This window comes from Notothenia rossii (genome assembly GCF_949606895.1).
Source record: "Notothenia rossii genome assembly, chromosome: 3".
Taxonomy (NCBI): Eukaryota; Metazoa; Chordata; class Actinopteri; order Perciformes; family Nototheniidae; genus Notothenia; species Notothenia rossii.
The window spans coordinates 6,735,184-6,759,396 of NC_136901.1; the positions used below are offsets into that span (position 1 = coordinate 6,735,184).

The window sequence follows — 24,213 nt, forward strand, 5'->3', positions numbered from 1 at the left end:
ACGACTCAGGAATATTGACGGGAAGATTACAAAAGTGGTTGTTTCCCTTCATGTTCCACAGGGAGAGTCTGCTCGCAGCAATAAATAGCAAACCGTGACTCCACTTAACCCCACATGAGAACATCCAAATAAATTAGCAAATGTAGAAGCTTGTAAATATCACAATGTTTTCCTGATTATAAGGATGACATATTAGCGTCATAAAAATATTTCACATAGTTATTTCGAATTGGCCCGGGGTTAAAAACGGAGCAGAATGAGACAGATAATGTCCTATGCTTCAATAATGCATATTCATGGCCTGGATACTAAAATGATGAGTTGAAGCCCAATTTGTTTTAATGAGCTTGGCTCTCAGAGTGAGAGACTATATTTCTAATTTGAGTTCTAGACAGAAAAGGTTAAAGGAGCTCCTCTCTGCCAGGGAGAGGGAGACACAGAGGGGAGAGCGGTGTGTGCACACGGCAGCCAAAACCTCATCCATGAAGAGCTTCCCTTATCCTATCATATCCTATCATCGCAAACCTACTCACGCATCTGGCATCAGATGGTCCTCTTTTATGTATTGCATAATTCACACGGTATCCGTTTTAATGCCGAAAATGAATATTGCAATATGCTCATATTTTATTTAGGTTATTTGCAGAGTTAATTGAAGTATGTGAAAGTCCTCAGAGGACAATGGGTTTCATCTAATCCCATTCTATTATCTCTGCCCTCACGATCTGCTTTAATTGACAGAGCTGCTGGGATTGCGTTCTAATTAAGACAGCATGAGTTTGACTTTTTCTTGATAACAACCTTTAATGCGACCTTTGATTATAATCAAAGCTTTTTATTGATAGAAGGAACAATTATTTAAAAGGGATAATAATTTTGATGTAGCCTGGGTCATGAAAACCTTTTCTACTCTAACATTCGAGTTACAAAACAAAAAGGACCATGTTCAAGTCTTAAAGTCATCCTGAGGCCTTAGTTTTGGTTTCAAATTACACAACATCATGTATGTGTTGCTTCTTTGGGGCTTTTTTTCATAGACCTGGGGCCGTATTCACAAAGGATCTTAGGGCTAAAAGTAGCTCCTAACTGGCGAATTTAGGAGAAACTCCTAAGCATAATGGGCGTGTCAGTCTTACATTTAGGACTCCTAATTGTATTCACTAAGAGCAATTCATAAATTATTTTAGGCCTAAAAGTAGCACCTAAGTTTAGGAGAGCTTAAAAGTCTCGAGAGGACTCCTAACTCAGACCTATTCACAAAGAATCTGAAAATGCCTGCGAGACGAAATGTTTTGGAGACAATGGAAGACTGTGAATTGATCAAGAGATATAGGCAAAATCGTGAGGGTATCAAACTTGTTGTGGAATTAGTGCGGGATGCAATAACGTCCCCGACTAACAGGAATAACCCGATTAGTCCGGAAATAAATGTTTGGCAACACTACGATATTTAGCAACAGGGAAAATGCAACTTTGCAATGCCGACGATTTAGGAATATCGCAACCATCAGTCAGCCGTGCCATAAACCAAACCATCAACGCGCTCTCTAGTCCACATATCATCCAACAGTTTATCCGGTTTCCTTTGGACAATCAACAACTACACAGGATCAAAGCCAACTTCATGGCAATTGCAGGTATGCCCGGTGCGGTCGGTGCTATTGACACATAAAAAAATAATTGCGCCATCAAAAGATGAGTCAAAAAAAAGTGTTCGTCAATAGAAAGAAAGTACGTTCCATCAACACGCAGATTGTTTTCATTCATCATGATAGGGGGGCTTGAACGGCGGTATGGGCTGTTATTGAAAGTGTTTAAGTGCTGGAAATATGCTCATTGGATAATAGTTTGCAGGGTGCTTTTGCCTCCTTGATTTAATGCAATTTACGTGTTTTTATTGTTTGCTCTCTCTCTTTAACGTGCATATACAACGTCATTATCGTGGTCTGCACAAACTTGTCATCATGCGTGTATTCTGCTAACTGCACTGTCCATAACTATTTGATAGGAATACATTTCTAGCCTAGGCTACTTCCTTGTTTTCCGGTGATTTAGTGGGCTCGTTTGTGGGATGTTGCGGATGAGTTTCACCGAGACCGCCTGCTCTGAACAACCAATCACCGTTCTGACCGCTTCTAAACTCATGCACGAGAATCGACCTAATCCATAGCAACGGCGCGTCACTCTTAGTTCACTCTTAGTGATTTATCCTTAGTATGAGTAGGTCTCAGCGGCTTTGTGAATAACTTTTAAGAAAAAACTCCTACGTAAATTTTTTAGCGCGAGTTAGGAGCACTCCTAGCGGTAAGATAAAATGCTTTGTGAATACGGCCCCTGGTGGCTTATTTCTCTCAAATCTGGCAACAGAGTGGGCGCAGTGTCTAATTGTAGCAGTAAGCTAACGAGTACTGATAAGCTTTATTTTGTTTTGATCCAATGCTGCACAACTGAACTGATCCAATGCTGCTGTGAAAGAAAGAAGCTATATCCATGTTGGCTAGAATATCCAATTTAAATAAAAAAATAACCTTAAGGGACAACTTGAATGCTTTTTTTCTTTTTTTTCTCTTTATGCATTGCATAAAGATCGGATCGGGAAAAATCGGTATCGGCAAATTGTCAAAATCAAATGATCGGAATCGGATCGGGAGCAAAAAAAGGTGATCGGGACATCCCTAATTCTAATTGTTATTATGAATTTATGTAACATGGAGCAACGTTTCTTCGCACATGACGCCCCCCCTGGACATGCTTCCAGCAATACAAAGTGATCTCAGATCTCTTCGAGAACGCTTCATTTAATCCGTAGCACAACAAGTCGTCCGCTATCCACAGAGAGTAGCTGTGTCTCACCGCGCTAAGTTAATAAAGCAGGATCAAGTATGTGACAGGGATTGTGCTGTCACTGCACACACACCCCCCACCGCCAAGCTTTTACAGTAATGAGCAGGGACGTTCTTTCTTTATACCCTTAGAGGCGAAATCACATCTAATCACGCAGGATACTCCAGATGGGTTTCTCCCCCTCTCCTGTTTACACACCTTGTTTTTTCAGTCCTAATCTCTGTTTGCATCCCTCTGCTCTGATATATGATCATGTGCACTAAACTACATAGCATGTCTCATTTCCTACATGCACATGAGTGCGGTTGTTCCTCAACTTAGTGCTCACTTTACGAATATGGATCATGTAAAATGCATGTGTGGTCCCCTCAGGAGAAGCTGGTACGACTCACAATTTACAGAAAACATGATTGCCGTGGACATTTATTGCAAATGGATGTCTTAACGGCATCTATTAGTCTCTGGCAGTGTTTACACCTTGACCTTCCATTGTTCTGGGTCAACCTACTTTTCAGACATATCTACTCCACTGGAAGTGCATTTTCTGAGAGATGTGTTTGGAAGAATGTGAATTATGTGCAGAAGTACGTTTTTTTGAGAACTGCTGTGCTTGGACTTTCATTCAAATGTTGTTTTTATTTTTACTTCAAAGGAAAATAAAGTGGCAAGCGGTGTCACGGTTTGAAACTATGCTGTCTCTTTTTCTTTCTCAGAAGCCTAATAAAAATGACTGCAGACATTAGCCACATCTTGAAGAGCACACACAATTCTTCTGGTGAATGAATTATTGATAGCTATATCTTACTGGTGCAGGGGAGAAATGTATGATCAAGGTGCGCCAGGAAAGCTTAAGTTAAGAAACTCACAGCGCACAGTAAGACCCAGAACAAACTAGTGCACAGCATTTTTTTTGTGCTTCCGACTTCAAAAGTATTGCAGTTTATCTCACAGTCGGCATTCCTGTCCTCCTTCACATATGTACCGCTCTGAGCTGTGCATCAGGAAACATCAGCTTCATCAGGGCACAGTCGGGCGCTTCACTAAAATAAAGTTCCCTTACCAAATGTGATGTCCTGAAATGTGACATGAGAGTTAAAAATAAAAGAAAAAATCCAAAGGCACAGGTCCAAATTTACTCGAGGCAGATTGTCCTTGCAATTATTTTTACAGCAGTGCACACGCAACTGCCTACGCCAGCCTGGCTTAAAGTGGTCACGTTGAACAAGCACGTTGAAGATTATAATCAGGACTTTTATTTGATTTCTTTAAAGGTAGAGTAAATAGATCTGGTGGTGAGCCATGTGAGTGTCTGGCTGATATTCAGACACAAAGAGCAGACTGAAAATAGCTGGAGGGACCGTTCCAGTCTGATATTGAAGTCACCGGAGACTTGTGAAAAACAGAGCTTCTTCTGGTCCTGGATATTTCTGTCGGTTTTCATGTTTATTTATTTCTCCTTTGCGTCAGACAATTTGCCTTTTGTTTGCCTCAAATGTCAGCAGGGGATAGTTTGGGGGCCGTTCCATTGATTCCCTGGCAAACACAATCAGTAAATAAAGCACAGTGGAAGCATTTGAGAGATAATGCTATGCTAATTCGAATTGATGATCAATCTAACCTTTAGAACTTGAGCCTGTATTCAGTCGGTATTTCTTTTTACCCTCATTATACAAATGTAATGTGTGGTGGAGGGCAGCCACTTTGAGAGGTCAGGATGTGGAGCAGCTGAGCCTGATGGCTTTGCGTTGTACGTTTTGGCAGAGAGATTTTTTATTTGAAGGGCACTTGTCCTGGCCGAGGACTAGTGGTGGTCTCTGTCAAATTAGAGAATCTGCCACAGAATGACAGCAGGAGCCCAATGTAACATAATCTGCCATAATCGTTATGATATAAGAACGTTAAGTTGTTTAAATGACTGTGATACAGGGAGGAAAGTGGTGAGAGGGAGCAAGGGTTTTATTGAATACGGATATATTTTAAGGGTGTTCAATCGCCAATTACCTTCCATTTCTCTGTACTCGCAGTGGGTCTTTTTGCCTCAAGGAGCCCTAAGATAGTGTCCTTTGATGAAGTGCTCTTAGGCTTTTACCATGGCAAGCAGTGGTATGTTAATACTTTTTTAATAAAATGTCAGTGAAAAATAAAGAACTCAATTGTATTCTAAGCTTGTGACTTGTTACACTACTCTTATTCCTGTTTCACACAGCCTTGACTTTCAATTTATGATACATTTGAATGGCTTCACTGCAAAATGGCATTCAACTCAACTGATTGTTCATTTAGCCTGTTTGTGTGGGTTAGAGGTGACACAGCTGACACATAATCCCCTTCATGATTGGGCAGGATGTTAAAATAACTGTTATTCTCCCAGCCAGAGACAACGATTCTTCAGATGGTGCAGAAGCTCTCCAGTAGTGTTAAAAGCCTCCAATCTCTATAACATTCCTCAATTTGATATATACATTGCTTTGACAAGTGACATAAATGCCTCAGCGGGCAATATCCAACTTTTGCATAATTCCTCTCCCTCTTCCTCCAGCCAAGCAGAGCCGGCGACATGCATCAAACCAGGCCGAATCGATGGTGCCCGACACGCGTGACATTGATATTCATGGCGATCACGCAGGTCATTTAGACCCGTAGTAGGGGGAATTATGCAGAAAGTGCAGACTGTTGCAGAATTGTCAGACTATGAAGCGCCTGGGACCAGAAGATGCCCTTGGATCGCCCCTTTTGTTGGACTCCAGCAAAGTGACAGGAGTGTGTGTGTGTGTGTGTGTGTGTGTGTGTGTGTGTGTGTGTGTGTGTGTGTGTGTGTGTGTGTGTGTGTGTGTGTGTGTGTGTGTGTGTGTGTGTGTGTGTGTGTGTGTGTGTGTGTGTGTGTGTGTGTGTGTGTGTGTGTCTGTCTGCTTGAGGTTCCTTGCCAATTTGTCATCATCTTAACATGTTGTCATGCTGATGAAGGCCTCATAGACCAAAATATCAGTGGCTCCTCATGAATATGTAAACAGAGAATTTGCCCTTGTCTGGAACATCTTTTCCGTTTTTTTCTCATTAGCAGATTTGCCATGTATTAATAAGCAAAGACACACGAGCTGAAGCGCATAGGCTTTGATATACAGTACGGGAGTGACAAACAAAAAGAGGGAATCCTTCAGAAAATATGCAGCAACAAAAATAATATGTCTCATTTTTTTTTTTTTTGATGCCCAGACTTTTCCCCCGCTGCTGGAGCACATCCTTAAATTTGATTCAGAAACGTCAGATGGCTTTTGTGAAAAAGACTGAAATTTGCATATTGTGCTTGACAGAGTCATCCAATTTCTCAGCAGAAAGGTATCAGCATTGCTGCAGTGCGAGCGAAAGGAAGCCACTCCACTCTGCTCGTGTCATTCTCTATCTAGGTCACACAAACTGGCGATGCTAAATGGCATCATTATTCCACTAAGTGCTCCTCCTTTGACTTTTTGAGCATTCGTGTTGTTCTTTTCAAAGTGCTTTTTATCCACGAAGGCAAGCTTTAGCAAGGAAATACAAGGGGGCGAGACAAGTTGGATACAAAGTCTGGGTCTGAGCTTTTCCACTATTATCAGAGCTTCGAACATCAGGCTCTTTGATTTGAAGAGATTTGGGGGGAACTCTCAAGTGAGGTCATAGTGACTACAGACGATGGCTGGTATCAAAGTGATGGGTTATGAATAGGAGCACAGTCTTCACAGGAAATACCAAACCAGGGTTGGTCTTGATGCTTCTAAATACGCCAACAAATCAAGAAAGACATCTGGCCACACGTTTCCAGACTGCTACTGATGTCACGGAGCTTTATTTGGCCATCAAAAGGATTGTGGAGATTGTATCACAGCCATTGTAATCCATCGCGTAACGGGCAATTGAGAAATGAAAGGATTTGAAAGCATGTGTGAAATGTGCTTTTCCAGAACAACAGGAATTTTGCATGAGCGAGAACTTTTGTTGCCAGTCGTTTGTGGCTTTCTTGCACTAATTTCACAGCAGAGCCATTTTGATTACAGGTCGGGAAAATGACTGTGCCATTAGCAAACACATGAGGTGTGTGTTCTAAACTGCAGCATTGTAAACACTGTCAACACCTCATACTTGGAGAAAAATGCATTTGTCATCCTCCTCATATGTTCTTATCAGGACAAGGTGTTAGACAGAGATGACACCGTAACAAATTATCGCCCTGTTTTCTGTTTAAGTGTAAAAGTCACAGAAATAGAGACTAATAGAAGAGAGTGTCCTTTGCAAGTTTGCATTTCTGTTTGATGGCAGTTCTAATCAGCGCAGCTCTTTGCCACAGAGGCCACTATCTGGTTAGTGTCGACTCTTAAGCGTTCTAAAAATGGGAAGTGTTTACAATGCAGGGGCCATGTTCTTTATGAGCCCATATGTGCCGCTCAGATCTGTTTACAGTCAGACTCTTACGAGACTTATCTGCTTTCACTTCCCTCCTCCAACATGACAGATGGCCTCCGTTGGCAGCCGTTTAAGATCAAAAAAGGTTCAGTGGTATCTCCAGGAAGTGCACTTTACAACCTGCCACATGGTGTGCATTTACCGATTGTAGTCCTGGGGGAAATGAAACTCAGGTGCAGGAGGTTTCGGCGATAAATCTTGACTTGCATTCCATGTTTATGTTCTCGTACAGTTTGTGTGACACTTTTGAACGACCTGAATAATGTGTTATGTAAGACACACACTTTGGCCCTGTGGCTACTTGTGGGGCACAAAAAACAACCCTGTAAAGAATTTTTGGTTCATTTTAACAGCTGTTTATTTTTCATTTATTCTTTCTACTGTGAAACATTTGTAGTTTCAAATGAACTATTAGCATCAACACTTTAATAACGGCCTCCAAAAATGACATCATCACCGAAACAGAGAGAAAACACTGCTTTAGTTTCCTTCCTGAATCATGACTAATGGCTCCAACTGGAAGAGGTTTACATGACCAGGAAGTTCATGGTTAGCCAGCTGCCTGTTTCCTATCCATCCATCAAAGAGGTTGTGGTAAAAAAAAGGATTTTGTTGTGCTTTTTTTGCAACATATCCGCTTTTTATATGCAGATAGTTTGGGTTGGACAACCGGTCTGCTCTTGTGGAGGACATAGACTCATTGATTGAGTTTATACTCAGTGAGCCAAGCAAAACAACAACATGTTTTCCGACTAAAGATCACTTGAGTGAACCGAGTGAAAACGGAACAAGAAAGAACATGACATTAACTATCTTTCAGCAGAGCATTGCATGTTTTAATTATATAGAAATTAGAGGCATGTTTTGTGTCGACACAAAGTCCCAGTCACATCAAACAGGTTAGCAGCTCTGCCCTCATCACCTGAGTAACCCTACGATTCACACGGGAACGCCTTGTGGCAATCCAATACAAATACCAAAGCCCTACCGGCAATATCATCACTTTATTATGTATGAAGGATAAAGATGGCCTGCAAATGAACTCAAAAAACTAATCCCCAGCATCAAAAAGACGCCCGCATTTACATTGTTACAATAAACAGGGTTAGGTCTGTGTCGTGCTATGCTCGCCCAGAAAGTGAGTCATCGCTATGCCGAGTGGCTGTATAAAAATCATCCTTGTTATAAAAAGCTCAGAAAAAGTTCACATTTACATTAAACGATGGGAATGTATTCTTGAGAAAGGCCTGCGATAAAGCCATTTAAAGAAATTCATTGAGGTTCTTCTACAAAGACCAAAAGTGGGTCATAGGATTATGTGAAAGTATTTCACAAACAATTGTCTTCTTAATGCGTCAAATCTTCACTGCCCTGCAGGATTGTGGGAAGTGAGGAAAGCAGACACTATACCAGGTTATGAAATAAAAAAATCTTTGGTCAAGAACTGGCATTAAACTGGCTTTTTCTTTATAAACTGTACCCTGGCCGTTTCTCAATCTCGAGGACACTGGCTTCCAAGCCAATATTTCAAGGATACTACATCATCGAGTGCTGCCGAAGGACTTTTCCAATCTCCAGCATACTTGGAATTCTACCGAGGCCGCGTCCTTGGTTTGGGGGTAATTTCAAGGCTGCACATGGGTAGACTTTGCGTCCTTCAAATCCCCACAATGCTTTGCGCACGGACCAATTTCCCCAAATCTGTGGCGGAAAATGTAAGGCGGGGCTTCTCATATGACGCACGCCTGCACACATGCTAGCCTGTTCCACTCTTTGTTCTCCGAATGCCAGGAAGGATTCTTGCCTAGATTCTGAAGGAAGTGACTCGGAAGACATGTGCTACCAAGCAAGCATCCTCGCGATTGAGAAACGGCCCCTGTGTCCTTTTGTGTCCTTCTGTAGCACATTTCCTGTTGTTTGTCTTGTTTTACCCCGGCTGATATTTCACTAAATCCACTGTTTTAATTGTTCCCTATATTGCCCCTATGCCCTGTAAGGTGTCCTTGGGTGCTATGAAAGGCGCCCCGCAAATAAAATGTATTATTATAATTAAGATGGAGCGGAAATTAATCCAAATGTATTCAAGTCAGAAGGCGGCATATGATAGAAACAATGTTTAGTGACGCATTTTTCTTGTTTTCAACAGCAATTCAAAACTGTTTGAATGGCACTTTACCTTTCTGCACCCCCTCTCTAATGCACTGCCGGGGTCAGAGGTCATTGGCTCATATTTCACACCTTGACAGCTTCCATCTCCTGTTACAGCAATGAGATACCTGCGCCACGTCCCTGTGGTCATCCTCAAATACGCCTTCCCATCAACCCCGCGCCTAGAAGTCCAAAGCAATCAGCTTGTCAAGAGCCAAGACACGAGCTGCGGGTCATCACCTAGCCTTCTGCCAATAATTAACTGTTTCAAGTTGCAACGTGAGCGATTGTATGTGAGAAACTCCATAGGGTGTGAATCCTAGCAAAGTAAATACTTGTTCAGATTTTGATAAAATAAATGGTGACTATAAGCTGTGTGCCAAAGGATTCATTTATAATAGAAACACAGTATGTCAGAGTTATTCAGCACCACATTGCGGACTCATTATTCATGTGCAATTTTAATCTGTTCACGAGTGAACTGTCAAGTAACATTACCTTTAACACATTTGTATTAAAGTTATGATTGTCATTTTTACAGCAGAAGCAAACTGATGTATTTGTAATAAGTAAATGCATAGCTTAAATTGTAATTTTATCAAACTGATAACGGCCTGACTTTTTACTTCCAACCTGCTTTACACCAATAAAGAGCTAACAATAATGCAAACTACTTTTTGTGGAGGATCAAAGCATGTGTCACCATGGTTACTCTGTGCTGCATACATTGTGTAAAGAGATGGACTCAGTGTAAGTTTGTTTGCCTGCTCTGTAAACACCAGCTGAGTTTCTGCAGTATTTCTGACAAATTAGCCTTTCAACGATGGTTTGCTGTGTTTATATCCCGTACTTGTTGTCACCATGGTAACCAAAGGTCCTACCAAGTCAACCGAACGCTGAAATCTTAATGATAGCAATTTCTTCTTGTTTAGCCGGTAGACATGAGACGCTGAATGACACCCCTTCAGTAGCATGGATCATATTAAGCTTATTAATGTTACCCTGACTCTAATACTAGATTAGTTTTTCAAGATGCTTCATGACAAGAGTGCCCAGAGTGGGGATCTGCATGTACTGAAAGCCTCACTCGACTTTCACAAGGTTAACAGTCCCACCTGAAACTCCAGATGACGGGGACAAGTAGTTCAAGGACTCTTGACAGCGTCCAAAAATAAATGAAAAGCCTTGTCCCATATTCCGAAAGCCATTAGGGACCAGCTCAATAATATTGAGGGGGAAAACAGCCGCGCGCTGTCGGAGAGACATGCAGCCTTTTATGTTTGAGCGAAAAATGAAGAGACTCAAAACGTGATGCACTATAATAAAAAGAAAGATTGAAGGGGAAGTGATGTTTTTTAATGTTTAGGTACGCATAACGCATCATTTGGTTAATTATGTTAAATCAACTTTAAGAAATTAAATAAAATACAATGAACTGAACGCCTGGACCTAAACTTCCAGCTAACCATGTAAAAAGAAGAAGCTATTCCTCCTTACTTTACCGAGAACAATGATAGTTGTTCTAACCACATGCAGCCACCCACCTCCGTTCTCTTTAAATCAGCTTCCTGTGCACTCGGTGGTCATATTTAGATTGAAGTGACAGCTTACCTGAGCTATATGGGCTATGGTAAACTTTCCGTAGGCCCTGTTTACTCCTCTGGCTCCTATAATCATCACAAGACGCGTTATGCTCCCGCTATGGAGAAATTATTTACCCTTGCCTCAGCTGGGTTACAAACAGGACATGCTCGCCCCTTCCACATTTTGCGCTGTACAAACAAAGCTGATTCTAGCACTCTAACACATGTTTGTTTTCACCTTATTACACTGTCTGTTGCTCGACTGCTGGATAACACTGAAGCTAATAATATTATAATTAGCATTTGAACAGGTTTGTCAGGTAAACTCATTTCCTGAGGCGGAGTTCAGTTAGATTTGCCTCCCTTCCAGGACAAACTGTTTCTTTCCCTTTGTTTTTATTGCGCAATGTCTATTTGAAGTAGTGGAAAAAGGCAATTACTGTGTGCTCTTCACCAAATAATAAAACCCAAGTGATTATTTTCTGTCAAATAAACACTTTTGCAACAAGGCCATTACACTTAAATCTCAAAAGAGCAACAATGTTCTGACTTAATAAAATATCTATTAAGTTTGCATTTGTTGTGATGACTCTTGTTAATTTGAAGATGGTACTGAAAGCATTAGGAAGCAAATTGGAGGTCGACTTCGGTGAAGTTTAGTAAGGGACGTTTTTTAAGAGACAATATACAGTAAGTGCTGTTTTCCAAAAAACTGATGTAGGAGTAACAGAACATTGATTAAAACGTCAATTTACACAGATTTGTAATTACCCTTAAGCGTTCTGATTTCGTCTTTCTATGACCGCTGATTAGTGTCATTAAATATCTAGTTTTCCGCTAGAATTATATTGTACATTGACATTTGCAGCCTTTTGTGTTGATTAGTCAAACATGAGTCAATGAGGATGTGGTTGCACTGCCAAATTAGGAAACATTATCTTAGTAAAAATGAAAGTTCAAGTTGTCTCGTGTCTATTTCCTGTTATTCTACAGTGAAGACAGGCTAAGCTTTCCTGAGGTGGTCAGTAAAACACCTCCAAAGCATTAGCTGGCTGTGTGAGCTGTGTTATGCAAGTTAAATACAAAAGATGTGACATGTTGGTGTGGCAGCTCCTGAGTGGTTGGAAGGCAGATTTCCATAACAAAGGTTATGTAATGACGTAGAAAGTACTTCAAAAAAATTCAAAAGGAAATAGCTAACAAGTGAAACTTCCAGAAAGCTGTTCACCAATCATTTGGATAATGATATATCCAACTCACACAACACATAGGTGATGATTTTGTAGAAAATAAATTTGAATAGCAAATAGGCCCTGCTGCTGTTGGTGCTCAGGGTGAGTCAAAAGTAGTGACATGTAAGAGAAAGAGAAGATAAGTAAGCGGGAGAGAAAGCAGTGTGGAGACCAGATGGGAGAGGGAAATAAAGAGGGTATGTGCATATGCAGGGGTGGTAGAACCGGCCAATAGACAGAGGAATGCATGTGTTCAGGTTAAACAAGGGATATGAATGTTTTCTTGCAGGGAATTTGTGACCAAGGACAAAGCAGAAACAAGCCTGTGTGAGAAAGAAACACACACACACACAGTAAAGGGAGCAAGAGGAAGGAAAAGATGTGCGAGAAAGGACAATGATGAAGAGACAATAAGGGACAAAGAAAAAGAGACAGCGCTGGAGTTGCTTGCTGTGTTTATAGGTCCCAGATGTCCGGAGGTAATTGTGCAGAGGGATTGCTCTGCAGACATCTGGCTGCTGAGAGCTCAATATTCTCTCACACAGACACACACTCCAACAAATCCGTCTGAAGAGCTCCACATAATCCCATTGGAAGCATTGCTCAAAGCATGTAACCTGGGTTAATTTAAATCACTTCCCCCTCTGATGGAGTTCACCAAATGAGGGAGGCTCTTTTGAGAGTTTGCCAAAATCTCCTTTATAAAATTGACCTCTAATGCGGAAAGTTTCTTGATAAACTTTGATACTTATTCTGACTGAGTACAAGTTGTGTTATACTGCAGTACAATGCGACGGCTGAATTGAAAATGTGGTTTTGCAATTGAACGTCCATCTTGGGCATCACTGTAAATGAAAAAGGTGTATTTGTTGCTCCAGGCCTTGCCCACTCAGGTGGACTGGGAGTTGACCCAATACGTCACAGACTGTTTGATGCTGTTGCCATGTTTCCAGTTTCTGACTTCCCTGAACATATACACTGATACCTGCAGTCCACCTCGAGGAGCCAGACTGCAGCCCTTTCTATTCCAATCCGTCTTCTTTCATGTCTGCAAAACCATGTCTGCCTTTTGGGAAGTGATGCTCCAATGGAGGAACACCTTTGAAACTATTTTTTAAAAGCATCGTTCAATTATAGTTATCGAACAACACTACCTCAAGCTGTTCAAAATGGTATGCAGCTGTACCAGAATCTGGCATTTTAGTCTGAATGCCAACTCTTTATACAATTCACAGAATAATAGGCTCAATTAATTGGACCACTACTTTTAATTCTCGTTAAAGTTGTAAATATGGGCAAGAAGGAACAGGAAGTTGTAGGAAGTGCAACTGTTTGCTGTTCTGGCTACTTTGCTTTTTATTATCTAACCCGCCTCCATCTGCTTTCTTTTAAACCGTGGACCTCTCCATATTAAAAGGAAATTGGCATCCAAGAATACCGCTGTTACTCATTCCACTCTATCTTTGCACAATGCTCTTTAAATAGCTGTTGGTAAATACGTAATACATGCAGAGATAGTGTCTTGCAAAGAGTCATTTGTGGTATAAGTAACTTCAGAACTGAGATATTCTGCCAACGCATTCTGGCAGAGACTTCTATAAAGTAAAATTGGACTTGAGGGCTGCATTTTAAACAGAGGCCTTGAAGATACAAACTGAAGCTACATACAGGCTGCTAAACATACAAGCAGTCTGTCAGGCTGCTAATGCCATGTTTAACCTCCCTGGAAGCCAAGCTAACGTAGGTAGCTGCCAGACAATACCAGATGCTTGACAGGAAGTGAAGCCATACAGGGGCACTGTGTCAGGCAGTTAGGTATGAATTTATCCTCACAGGCAGTAATACCATATTGCCCTATCCGTGCCAGATGCCCAACAGAAAGCAACACTACGTAGGGACATGTTATTGAGTTATCTATTATTTGCTTGGCCTTCTTTGCCAGGCTCTAAATGAATGTGTGCTGTACTGCTTTGGTAAACATGACCTTGGGTTTTTTGTGCACAAGGATGTTTTTAAAGGTCCCATGTCATGGCCATTTCTACTGATCAGAATTCCATTGTTGAGGTCGACTAAAATAGATTTATACTGTGCAATTTTCCAAACTCACATTGGTTTCTCATAGCATCTCTGTATAGTATGTGTATTCAACGGTATTCACTCTCTGTCCTAAACGGCTTGTTGGAGCTCCTCCCCCCCCACCCCCTCACTATGAGCCCAGTGTGCTCTGATTGGTCGGGACGTTGCGAGGCACGCTGCTCAGTGAGCTGGCTTACTGGTGTGGTTTCCGGCGAGACAGCGCAAAACTCATGCTGAGCACACACAAACACTCAAAGCCGAAGTAAAAACAATAAGTGTGGCTTGATATTGAGTAAGAAAAAGGTTTATAAACGCTGCGAGCATTTCTCCGCGATCCCAACTCGTCTATTACCAACCAGGGAGCTCTATGCAAGTCAATGGGACTCCCCCTCCCCACTGCGTTTGATAGTGACGCCAAGGTATCCCGGTGTGTGAGAAGCTCCGCGGATTGGTCCATTTTGGTTCCGCAGGACGTCATGAGGTTCCCAGAAGAAATAAATGGAAAAAGAGAAATGTCCAACGAGGCGTTCTGGGGCAGCATAGACAGGTATTTCCTGTGTTAGAGTTTTACTCGCTACAGTGTGTACTTTGAGGGTTTTTGACCGTTTACATGCATAAAAACCTTCATAACACACAAGGGGACGGGTAATAACTAGAAAAGCATGACATGGGACCTTTGAGTCGGCTCCTACGAAGCTTACAGGATACATGTTGGAGCATTTAGTCTGAAAGATACAAATCAGCCTTTAAAAGTTCCAGGAAAATAACCTCCTTCTACAAAAGCAGCTAATGCTTTATTGCATTGCAAGTATGGTCAGTTAAGGGAAGGAAAGACCATTAATACCCCATAAATGAAGGCTAAGTAAGGGTTAGGAAATCAAACTCTTGGTTGAACCTAAACTATTATAAGTTGTAGTTATGCACTAATGAAAAAAATGTGCTCATCTGCTTTATTATTTTCCGTCTCCCTACTTCCTGCTTTTGGGCTTAAAGCTGGAAGGGATATATCCAATATGAAAGTATTCTTTGAAAAATACTGGGCTGGCATAAGAATATCTTGGAGACAATGGTTTGTGGGAACACCAAAGGCAACTTAACTTATCTTTTTCTAAGTTCCTCCAACTGCGAGATGCAAGGGAAGGGATGCAGGGGAGGATGAATGGAATATGTGAAAGGGACTTTTGTCTGTACATCTTTTTTATCTGCAAAAAACTTCTCTAAAAATGTTCAAATTCTGACTTGACGGCCACATCATTTCCAGCAGTTCCACTCTCTCTCTATTTTTCTTTTGTCGCTAGCTTTTTATATGTTGAGTGACATTTAAAATAATCTCTTTTGGAGTGGCTGGTCATCGCAGAGGCAGCTTCCAGACTCCCAGGATTCAGAGCCGGGGGACCCATCAGTGCCTGGTGAGGAAAGTGCCTCTCTTTCAGTACTCTTCTATTCTGTAAATGCATGTCGCAGAGTATTTCGCTTACACTGCTCAAACTTTTCAGATACCATTGATGTTCCTTCGAGGAGACTTTTATGTTCACCATTTAAAATATAGATGAAGATACAGTTACATTTGCAGCTTGAAATTACTTTTAATCTGTTTCTTTTGCATGTAAGAACCAATGTACACAGGCTGGGAAACAATGTGGTTTGGTGATCTCTGCAAGAAGGGCTTTGATAACGCTGGTGTAGCACGAAATTCATATCAAATAACTTCACACGAACACACACCGAGAGCACAAGAAAGAGGGTTTAACAATTAATTACTTTCCTTTTTATCTTTGTACATAAGCTGCTGAGGTGATATCAGTTTTATAGGAAGGGACGGAAAACATACAGTATGTTATTAATCATAGAGTTCTTGTGGATTGAAGGAGACGAGTAATTGAGCAATATTTTTAAGTAAGAATCATATTTGAGTTTTAAATAAAATATTGCATTTGCTTGTGAATTAAATAAATTCATGTTTTAAATGCTTATCCTGTTGATAAGACATCGACAATGCTCTCCGAATATACAAGTCAACAGGGAATTAAACAATTTCCCGTACACGCTATTCTATTTACTTTCATGTTGGACATGAATAATTCAGATTCCTGCCACTTGTCGGATACTCAGAGCCAACGCATCAATACCATTAACCTGAGATATTATGAAATCCTGAAATATTTAATGTATCCCTCCTTTTGTTCCCCGTGCCTGAGTTATAGGAACGGACAAGGAGCTTTAAGTCGTGACTAAAACTGGAGGAAACAGTGGAGGAACACAAATGCTCCCTCCCACCTCTGTAACCCGCTGTTCAGCCCAGAGGTACACAGTGTGTCTTAAAATGGATTAGACACAGTGGACCTGGGGAGCGGCTAAAGTTTGAGTGGAAAAACAAAATTATGTACTTTCTTTGATCTGAGGCACATTAGGCAGGCAAAACGGATGTGTCACCCAAACTGTAATTTTCCCATTGGTTGCTGCTCGCTTGCATGATCAAGTGGCCACATCAAAGGAAACACAGAGGGCTACTGAATCCTCTTTTTCTGATGGTTGCTATTTCATGCTATCAGTTACATTTGGCATCGTCATTTTAACGAAGTGAAGTCGGGAAATGAACCATCACATCACTCATGGGTCTAGCAAGAGACCTTTGACAACATTAGTTTGCTTCCTTACATCCTTTCCTCTGCTTGTTCTTGATCAGCGGAGCAGGAAATAGATACCCACGGAGACAGGGACGTAACCCGGTTATCTAATAGCAAATTGAAAATGCTCCAATTTGCATCGAGAACAACATGATGACCTTCTTCATGGCACGATCATCGCCGTCAAACATCCTGTTAGCGATATACCCGCAGATAGATTTCCACTTTGGCACGTCACATCGATATGGCTCGCTACGTGAACATGTCTGACAATTTGCCACAGACACACACGCGCAGTTCTGACCCCTAAGATCAAAGATTGTGACAATGTGTTGAGTCTTCACGGCTTGGCCAATGGCTCTCGCGCCCTTCCTGAATAGCTGGGAAGACTTTTCGTGTGTTTGGTTTTTCGCATGTGAACTTTGGTCATTCTTTTAGCCATAGTGAGAGACAGTGGCTTGAGGACCATTACTGATATATCCCATGGCAGCCATGTAACAACACAAGGTCATTATATCGAAAATGCAGGCTTAATGATAGCCGCATGTACAGTAGAAGGAGTGAGGATGGTAATGAGCTCTTTTGGAGTATTCTTTCACCACTGCTGGAGCCTTTTTTTATTTCTCTTTCCAAAGCCAGAGAATCTGAGTCATTAGCAGATCGGCTCCAATGATAGCTCGATGCAGTTCAGCCTGATAATTCCCATTTAGATGAAAGCGGCTTACTGTCAGAGGGCTCTTTTCCCCCCAGTCTTCTGTGTATGTACTCAAAAGGAAAGGGAATGCACCTGTAAGGAAGCTCTAGCACTCAATTAAAAAGCATTCTCTACTTTTTGAGGTGCAGATTGAGCAGGGATAGTCCCAAATAAAGTTGGGTTCTCTGAAGGTTTACATTGGATCATCTGTGTTTAGGTTTTTTGCTCAAGAACAGGATTTTCCCGCCTCCATATGGTGGATGTTTGCAGCTGTCGACGATAGGAAATGAAACACTTGAGATGCAATGATTGTGTATGTGAGACTGTTAAAGAAGCCATCAGTCAGTGACAAGCTAACAATCAACACACTTCACGATTCCAAGATACAAATCTACGGCACGGTATTCAACAATCTCTTTGATCGTCTGCCTCGGATATTCAAGACTGCATTAAGGATCGTGGCTTATGTGTGTCAACAGGACATCCATGACCTACCCAGGACCGTAATAATGCCATGAGTGCATTTTGTTGCCAGATGATTCAGTATTTAAGCAGTCATAAAAGCTGTCTTTTAAGCACATGAACTCTGCGTGGAAGCCTTGATCACCCACATGCCTTCCCTTTCCCCCTGAGGGTGTCTCACTCACTGTATAGCAGATTGTGTGAATCACATGTTAACTGGCATTAGTCCACACCATCCACACTCTATGTTTCCCCGCTGATGATGAGCGTGTTTGAAATCTCTGTTAGGAAGTGACACATCACCGCCTTCGCTAGCATGGAGGTTTGCTGTCAGTATGTGGCAAGCTGGCCCGTAACATACACTTCAAACGTCACACAGTCTGAACTGTGAAGTCACAATTATTACCCTGCTATGAAGAAACACACTAAAATTGAATATTGAAATAAACTCAGATATTTAGAACAAACCACATGTATCTTTTTCAAACAGACTATTCAATGAAACAGTTCTGCCCTCCAAAAATAACACAACCGCCTTTTTGTGGTTTGGCACAGAATTCGGACTTCTGAAGTTTGTTATGAACACTTTTACAAAGCAAGAGAATAAGTAATGGTCTAATTCAATACATTACATAATAACATTTATACTCGGGGCACATTTATTCCTGATGAATGCAACTTTGTTCTTTGTTTAACACTGAGGCAGAACATGTAAACTTGTTAAACCAGCTGGCCTCTAGCCATTGTAGCAAATGGAAAATCACTGAACACGGTTATCTGTGAGGGTTGATCAATACTTAGAAACTAAATGTTTACTTCAGCTGGAGTGGACTTTCAAGGCTCTTGGAAATACCTTTCCATCTCATTCTGTTTCTGTGCGATGTCGGCGCTGTTTACTCATCTGATTTCATCCTGATAATGCAAAACATATGAAGATATATGGGTCCTGCTGGACAAAGTCAGTGAATGTTTCAGCTATTTTGAGCCTTAATACTCCTGGACCGTGGCAAAGACAGCAGGTCCCCTGTTGAGCTTTGATATCAGCAGATCTTGATCAAATTAGGAAGGCCCAGATCATCTGTCAGCTGACGAGGGGTATGGAACAATGCCCTCAGAGGAACTGTGGTGGGTTCTTCAAAGGCCTTTTTACATCAATCTTGAGAATGACACTATTCTCCCTCTTGTGGCTGCAGGGATTTTGCAAGTATAGGACAGCAAGCCTCTTCATTCAGGAGTGGTTCTTCAGCTCCTTCCGGATGAGTTATTCAAATGGTAATGGGTAGCTCTTCGGTTTACTCTCTTCTTACTTCAGTTGACTCTTTGAGGACTTCATCAGGCAGTAATGATCAATACATGTGGCTCATTTTTCATCCAAGTTCTTTTTTTACTTCCTCCGAAACCAAAATCGTTACCCTGTGACTGTTGTTCAGAGCCTCTCCAAAGCACAAAGCATGGAATTAAGGAAAAGTCAAATCAATCACGGCGATTGTTGGCTTAAAGGATTTTTCCAGCGTTGTTTTCATCCCTTCAGAAGAAGCCATATGCTGCCACTCAACTGTATATTGAAACAACTTGGTAATTGCCACAGCTCCAGCTAGGTAATCCATCATAGTAAACACAAAGACTTCAGTTGGTTCCGTCCAAGCTTGTTTAATCGGTATTTCATTGTGCCACAGTTGAGTGTCTTCACATCAGAGCGGTATTGCTTTACACTCTGCTTCCTGCCAATCACCTGACACCCACTGCAAGGTATACGCGTCCTTCAAGGGAATAATCCCTCAAAATGTCACCTACAAACTTTGTCGCATCCATGTTTGCCTACGAAGTGTCTCTTTTGAAGTTTCATTTATCTTAGAGTAAGTTGTATAAATATGCTTATTAAATGGGGATTGTATTGCACAGTAAATTGGGGGCAAACAGTTTGAAGTAGAGTCAGCTAAAAAAAAGTGCTCATGTCGTGATGGAAATAATTAAATCTGGCACAATATGTCATTAAGTTGACATTTAAAAATAGTTGAAGTAGTGATCTGGCATTTCAGGCAGCAGTTGTTGAGGGCTGCAGCTTACACGTCTAAAATATCAAATGTGTACATCTGTTCAAGCGCTTACTATTGATTTTTATTCAATTATTTATTTTAGAGGGTGCCTTGGAGCTGTGTGTGGGATGTGTCTTGATGTATTCCCCCCCCCCCCACGTAACACCTATTGTAATTAATCATAAAAGCCTGTATTGACAACTTGAAACAAAAGTACAATAGCTGACAAGAATAATCAAGTTTGAAAGAGTCGCGCAAAATGCACAGAAGTTGCAGTGACATACAGTGGGGCAAAAAAGGATTTAGCCAGCCACCAATTGTGCAAGTTCTCCCACTTAAAAAGACGAGAGAGGCCTGTCATTTTCATCCTAGGTATACCTCAACTATGAGAGACAAAATGAGAAGAAAAAAAATCCAGAAAATCACATTGTCTGATTTTTAAAGAATTTATTTGCAAATGATGGAAAATAAGTATTTGGTCAATAACAAAAGTTCATCTCAATACTTTGTTATATACCCTTTGTTGGCAATGACAGAGGTCAAACGTTTTCTGTAAGTCTTCACAAGGTTTTCACTGTTGCTGGTATTTTGGCCCATTCCTCCATGCAGATCTCCTCTAGAGCAGTGATGTTTTGGGGCTGTCGCTGGGCAACACGGACTTTCAACTCCCTCCAAAGATTTTCTATGGGGTTGAGATCTGGAGACTGGCTAGGCCACTCCAGGACCTTGAAATGCTTCTTACGAAGCCACTCCTTCGTTGCCCGGGCGGTGTGTTTGGGATCATTGTCATGCTGAAAGACCCAGCCACGTTTCATCTTCAATGCCCTTGCTGATGGAAGGAGGTTGTGACTCAAAATCTCACAATACATGGCCCCATTCATTCTTTCCTTTACACGGATCAGTCGTCCTGGTCCCTTTGCAGAAAAACAGCCCCAAAGCATGATGTTTCCACCCCCATGTTTCACAGTAGGTGTTCTTTGGATGCAACTCAGCATTCTTTCTCCTCCAAACACGTCTAGTTGAGTTTTTACCAAAAAGTTCTATTTTGGTTTCATCTGACCATATGACATTCTCCCAATCCTCTTCTGGATCATCTAAATGCTCTCTAGCAAACTTCAGAGGGGCCTGGACATGGACTGGCTTAAGCAGGGGGACACGTCTGGCACTGCAGGATTTGAGTCCCTGGCGGCGTAGTGTGTTACTGATGGTAGCCTTTGTTACTTTGGTCCCAGCTCTCTGCAGGTCATTGACTAGGTCCCCCCGTGTGGTTCTGGGATTTTTGCTCACCGTTCTTGTTTCTCATTTTGACCCCACGGGGTGAGATCTTGCGTGGAGCCCCAGATCGAGGGAGATTATCAGTGGTCTTGTATGTCTTCCATTTTCTAATAATTGCTCCCACAGTTGATTTCTTCACACCAAGCTGCTTACCTATTGCAGATTCAGTCTTCCCAGCCTGGTGCAGGTCTACAACTTTGTTGCTGGTGTTACTTATTTTCCACCATAATTTGCAAATAAATTCTTTAAAAATCAGACAATGTGATTTTCTGTATTTATTTTTCTCATTTTGTCTCTGATAGTTGAGGTATACCTAGGATAAAAATTACAGGCCTCTCATCTTTTTAAGTGCAGAACTTGCACAATTGGTGGCTGACTAAATACTTTTTTGCCCCACTGTATGTGCTCTTCTTCATGATATGCAAAGGAAAGAAGCATGCAAAGGTGATATATGTGAATTAAGCTAAATACAACTATTTGGGAATATCATGTGACACAAATAAGGGAGATAAAACTAAAGTATGATGCAATATAAACACAAAAAGTCTGCCTAATTTGGATCTGTCCTTGTGTAGATTATATTCTAACACCTGTAGGAATGGCTGGATGCTGGGCAAGATAAATGAGGCATGATCTGAATTGAATTAATTGCATTTCAAATCCTGAAAAAGCATGTTGAGTGGGCTAATTTACACATATTATTAACACCATTCAAATCAAAAATAGATTCCAGCACCTGCGACTGGGCTGTTGTATAAGCCCATATGGAGCCATTTGAAACCCTTTTGTTGATTGCAATAACAGCTCTTCTGTTCGAACAGGTGATGACCAAAGAGGGTGGCTGAGTCGTGAAATAAAACCGCCGACTCAGAGGCTGAGCATCACGCACGGCCCTCGCTCAGGACACCGTGGATCACACACACTTCGCAATCACATTAAATCTTTCATTTCACATTTTGGCACTGAGCAGTGAAGCTCCTAATTGTATATTACATTGCAGCTGGCGTCCCTCTCTCCTCATCTCATTGCCCATTGAGCGCACAGCAGTGACGAAACCAGATAACATCAGTATTCCATCCATTTATCTGTAATTGACACTTGACATTCTCATGCATCGGCACCAAGTTTTGTAGCCCTTGAAAGACAAACCGAAGCGCCACCTTAAAATAACCTCAAGTGAGGATCACAGATTAGTGTAGATACCACATTACGCGAGAACTCCTCTGGTTGCTCCACCTAACCTTGCAGGGCCTCATTATCTTGACACATGAGGGGATGGGGCTTGCCACTGAATCTCACATGTTATCCACGGTTGAGCACAAAAGTGCCCTGAAGTCACAGTTACTGCAGCGTACCTGGAGCAGCCCACTCTCTTCAGTCTGCGTACAAATGAAACGACTTTGCAAAGGCGTGCAATAGATACAGAGGTCCGATTTTGCGTGCATATGATACTCCCACGTTACGTTTGTTATGAACGTATGTCAAATACGTTTTCTTTCTACAATTTTCTCTGACGTCACGTTTGTTATGTACGGAAGAGGATTAGGGCCACATTATTATTATTTTTGGGAGGATTTAAAAAAACAAAAAAACATCTCAGAATTCTGACTTTTTTCTCCCAAAAAAATGTATGTTTTTTTGTTCTGAGGAAAAAGTCAGAATTCTGAGATTGAAGTCAGAATTCTGACTTTTTTCTCAGAACAAATTTATTTTTATTTTTTTCAAGTCCTCCCAAAAAAAAAAATCATGTGGCCCTAATCCTCTTCCGTAGTTATGAACGTATGTCAAATGCGTTTTTTTTCAAAAAAATCTCCGACGTCACGTTTGTTATGTACGGAAGAGGATTAGGGCCACATTATTATTATTTTTGGGAGGATTTGAAAAAAATATTTATTTATTTTTTCTCAGAATTCTGACTTTTTTCCTCGGAATTCTGACTTTAATCTCAGAATTCTGACTTTTTTCTCCCAAAAAAATGTATGTTTTTTTGTTCTGAGGAAAAAGTCAGAATTCTGAGATTGAAGTCAGAATTCTGACTTTTTTCTCAGAACAAATTTATTTTTATTTTTTTCAAGTCCTCCCAAAAAAAGAAATCATGTGGCCCTAATCCTCTTCCGTAGTTATGAACGTATGTCAAATACGGTTTTTTTTCAAAAATTGTCTCCGACGTCACGTTTGTAATGTACGGAAGAGGATTAGGGCCACATTATTATTATTTTTGGGAGGATTTGAAAAAAATATTTATTTATTTTTTCTCAGAATTCTGACTTTTTTCCTCGGAATTCTGACTTTAATCTCAGAATTCTGACTTTTTTCTCCCAAAAAAATGTATGTTTTTTTGTTCTGAGGAAAAAGTCAGAATTCTGAGATTGAAGTCAGAATTCTGACTTTTTTCTCAGAACAAATTTATTTTTATTTTTTTCAAGTCCTCCCAAAAAAAGAAATCATGTGGCCCTAATCCTCTTCCGTAGTTATGAACGTATGTCAAATACGGTTTTTTTTCAAAAATTGTCTCCGACGTCACGTTTGTAATGTACGGAAGAGGATTAGGGCCACATTATTATTATTTTTGGGAGGATTTGTAAAAAATATTTATTTATTTTTTCTCAGAATTCTGACTTTTTTCTCAGAATTCTGAATTTAATCTCAGAATTCTGACTTTTTTCTCCCAAAGAAATGTATGTTTTTTTGTTCTGAGGAAAAAGTCAGAATTCTGAGATTAAAGTCAGAATTGTGACTTTTTAATCAGAATAAAAAAAAATTAAAAAAAATTCAAATCCTCCCAAAAATAATAATCAT

The 24,213-nt window shown here is 40.9% G+C and overlaps 1 pseudogene across 1 annotated transcript in view; it reads right to left on the reverse strand.

The window, feature by feature from the left end:
• LOC307034603 overlaps positions 1-24,213 on the reverse strand; it is a 265,376-nt pseudogene that overhangs the window by 169,545 nt on the left and 71,618 nt on the right. The window contains exon 2 of the transcript in view: positions 5,601-5,746. The product of the transcript in view is annotated as an uncharacterized misc_RNA (transcript). The remainder of the gene's footprint in view (positions 1-5,600; positions 5,747-24,213) is intronic.